This window comes from Lactuca saligna, chromosome 4, assembly GCF_052625555.1.
Source record: "Lactuca saligna cultivar CGN05327 chromosome 4, ASM5262555v1, whole genome shotgun sequence".
NCBI classification, from domain to species: domain Eukaryota; kingdom Viridiplantae; phylum Streptophyta; class Magnoliopsida; order Asterales; family Asteraceae; genus Lactuca; species Lactuca saligna.
This window is the reverse complement of record NC_136420.1, coordinates 273,473,771-273,478,275: the sequence shown is the minus strand read 5'-3', so window position 1 is coordinate 273,478,275 and position 4,505 is coordinate 273,473,771.

Sequence of the window (4,505 nt, the reverse complement as noted above, 5' to 3'; positions counted from 1 at the left end):
TTGCATTCCGATGAAATAACTTTACGCTGTTAACTGAGAAGCCGGATGACTCTTTATCCTATTTTTGTTGTTCTTCAGCCGTTTTCAATTCTTGAAAATTTTCATCTGACATATATGGGCCTTCTGAAGAGGGTGTAACAAAGGGATCGACTAGATCATAGTAGTAACAATCTACTTTATTGCATGAGCAAATTTCGAACTTTGAGGATGAACTCACAATAAAGTTGAGATTATATATAGTATTTTTAATAAGAAAATGATCGTATATGTCATATTTATACATCCTAGTAATCTGTAAATCATAGACAAAAGGCAACAATTTCATATTCAAAGTTGGAATTCATAGATGATTGTTTGACATGACAAGTCATTGTAGTAACCTGCAAATAGTAGTCAAACATGGAAATGACTACACATAAATGACCATTTGAAATGATAACTCATTGTACACATAAATTCCATTAGACTGGTCAAGTCCTTGTTAACTCATTTTATTATTATAAATAAATTTTTAATCTATACAAAATGAACACCCATATCATCTATACGAAATGAACATCCATATTCAGAAATGTCGTCCAATGTAGCAACTTCTTCAAATGCAATAGCTGATACCAATTATTCATAACCATGGATGACAATCGAGTTGTTGGTTGTAACATGATGTTGGATTACTGTTAAGGAGGGTGTAACGCCACTGGCTCCCCCACATTGTCTGATAGGTGATGAATGGACCCGCATAACAGCTTTGTTCAACCATGAGATGGGAGAAGGACAACATCGACTACAATTAGATATTTTCTAGTAAATGGCTAGATGTAAAGGGAGAAGTCATATGGTTCAATCAAAGGTATAATTATGTTAAAAATACCAAAACTTATTATGCAGACGCCAAAGAACTTATGGAAATTGTTAAAGATTTTTACATTTTGAAGCATGAAGGCAACGACTTCGAGTATGAGGACATTTGGAATCTTGTTAAAAATAATCAATATATTAGACGGCTCTGGTATTATGCTAATTTCATATTTGTAATGTTTTATGTATTGTTTTACGTGTAATGGTTCATGTGATTGTTATTTTTAAGGTTTTATGTGTAATCGAGTATGAGGACATTTGGAATTGTTATTTGTAATGTAATGTATTGTATTATGTGTAATGCATCATGGAATTGTTATTTGTAATGTATTGTTTTATGTGTAATCGAGTTTGAGGACGTTTAATACAGACGAAATACAGAGGAGGTACATCTAATACAGACGAAATACATATAAATAACTTAGTACAAACCTAATAGATAGATATAAATATTAAATAAACGGGACATATTTCAAAATATTCCAAGGGGCTTCATACTGGAATTCCAACCCGTCACTTAATGATTTCTATTCCTCTTTAGTAGCTTCCAAGATGAGCTCCTCAATAACATTTAAACGAGCGTCGTCAATTTTGGTATAAAGATAGTTGAATAATAGAATTTCAGTTTTCATTTCATACCATTTTGTCGCGATATCTAGGTTGTCACACTGGTTTTCTGCAGTTGTTAGAGTTTCAGCATTGAAGATATAGGTTAAACGAGTCCAAAACATTGGATCGTGCAACCCGTTGGTCTCATACACATGAATATATGCACGAATAAGAACCAAATACTCCTCAGCGGTCCATGGTTTTGAAGTCATTTTTTACAAAATAAAGAGAGTAAAATTTTAAAAGTAATATATGAAGAACAGACATATCTTTTAAGTGAAATGATTTTTTCACTGAAAGTAAATTTATAGTAGGATTTATGACAATAATAAATGACACATTTTTAATGTCCGTCAAAAGTACATAAGCTTCTATACAAAATCGTAGTTATATTTTATAGTTGTAATTTATAGTCAAACTTAATTGAATAATACAGTGTACTTATTTACAAAACAAGACATGATTGTTTGACTTGACAACACAAGACACGAGTGTTTGAAAAAGACAAAAAAAAATTGCACTAGCAGACAACAATAGACATGATTATTTGAGTTGACAACGTAGATGGAGTTACAAAAGGGGTCCACTATAAATAATTCTTCATATCCATATTAATTGTATCAGATTACAATTTTAACTTGAAAATATAGACCCACCTATACCACTCAGATGGAGCATCCAAGAGGAGGTGTCTTTGGTTCATGCTTGGATCGTTAAGAAGAGGATTTTCCATCAAGTTCGCCACAAGTTCGCGATGGATAATTTTGGTATCGTGTCTGTCATTTGTTTCACCATCAAATGGGTCGTACTCAATATCGAAGAAAAAGAAATGTGAAAGCCAAGTTTATGGATTTGAAACAAAGGGTCAAGCATTTTCAACGTATTTACAATGATCTGGATAAAATGAACATCCGATTATGGATGAAGACATTTTGATACAAGTGGCTATGGAGCTATACCATTTCGAATATGGTGATAGGGAGTTTAAACATGGGGAAGCATGAAATCTTTTAAAGAATTTCTCTCATTTTTAATATTCATGTTAGTTAAAGAATATTAGATGTAAAATGTCTGTTAGTTATGTTATTTATTTTTTATGTGTGTCCTATTAATCCTTTAATGTTTTTTGCTTCAGTAATAAGCATAAAACATGAATTAAGAAAACACATCCATTTCATTTCACTAAAACATTAAACCATAACTACTACATAATAAGACATAAAATGGAAAGATGTACATTAATAACTACTTCTACTTGAGAGGTAACAGGACCACCCTTTCATATGGTATTTCCCATAGTAGATGTGATGGCACAAAATTCACCATCTCATATCTAAATGCAACCTGATACATGACATAAGTCAACTTATAATCAACCATTTCGTGAATGGCTATAGACATACGGGTTCTTATTGATGCTATAGTGTGACCAAAAGGTGTACCTTGTTTTTTCCATTTCCCACAACTACATACCCTATGTTCAAGTTGTACATTGCAAGTGTAAAAATTTTCACCCACTTCAAATATATCCCCATAAATACATCTTGCATCCCAATTATAAGAATTGTTCACTCGCTTTTGAACCTTATTCTCAGCATAAAGGGTCACACCAACATAAATCCTCCCTACGAAATGTGTTAATTTAGAAAAATAACACAAAGAAATAACAAACTATACGTATAAATTTAACTCCAACTTCAGGTTGTTCAACATATACCACTTGAATCAACTGAGTGATTAACCTAATGATAGTTGCTATAGGTAACTCATATGTGTAGGTGGATATATTTTTCATAATCAAAGGAATATCAATCGATTTAACATTGTAACGTACCTTAGGAAAAAAATGCTCGTGTCCATTTTGAAATGGCTATATTGTCAATCCATACAATTGGATTCCTACATGCACTCTGAAAGCTTTCCAAACACAAGTAAAATTCATGTACACGATATGCACTGCATGACTTCCAAAACAACTTTTCAACAATAGTATCATTATGTTCGACAAAGTCACGTATTTTTTGAACTATATCTTTAGGACAATACCCATGATACGAATTTGGGTAAAAGCTCCCAACGTCAAAGTCTATATTATCACATATGCGGCTTATGAAACCAACCTCTTTATTGTCACTTAAACATTCTTTTAACTTCGTCATGAACCATGTCCAAGATACCTCACACTCTAAGGTTCCCAAACCAACTGCTAAGAGTAGTGATTCATGGTTTCCGTCTAAATCCACTGTAAAGTGCATTGTTGTCAGATAGTTTCCAATTAGGGGTAAATAACCCACATATGTTAACGGTATCATGCACCTAAGGAAAGTACAGATCTGCATAAAAATAAAACATACTTATATTAGTCACATGCAAAATCTAAACGAGGTAAATTGCCTACAACTATTAATTAAATCAATAAAATAAAGATGGCATACCACACAACCTAAAGCCACGAAAGAGAATTGAAAGCGGTTGGTAGGTGTTTTCTTGATGGCTGTGAATGTATTAGGATTTGTTCTTTCAAGATTATATAATAATATTGGTAGGTCATAAAAGCTTTTTTCATTGTAAGAAGTCATTTTCACATGCAATAAAAGTGTATTAGGAAAATCACACGAATCCGATTATAAATATGCAAAAGTTAGTATTGAAATTGGATTATTTCATAGTCAAACACATGATTTCATAGTCAAACCGTAAGCAAACTTTACTGATTGAAAATACAAGACATTGTACTTGCTTGAAATTCATAATTCAATATGAAGGATTCATAGTCAAACTAGATGATTTCATAGTCAAACCGTAAGCATACTTTACTGATTGACAAGATAAGGCATTGTACTTGTCTGAACTTCATAGTTCAACTTGAAGGATTCATAGTCAAACTTTATGATTTCATAGTCAAACCGTAAGCAGACTTTACTAATTGACAAGACAAGCCATTGTACTTGTATGAACTTCATAGTTCAACTTGAAGGATTCATAGTCAAACTAGATGATTTCATAGTCAAACTGTAAGCAGACTTTACTGATTGACA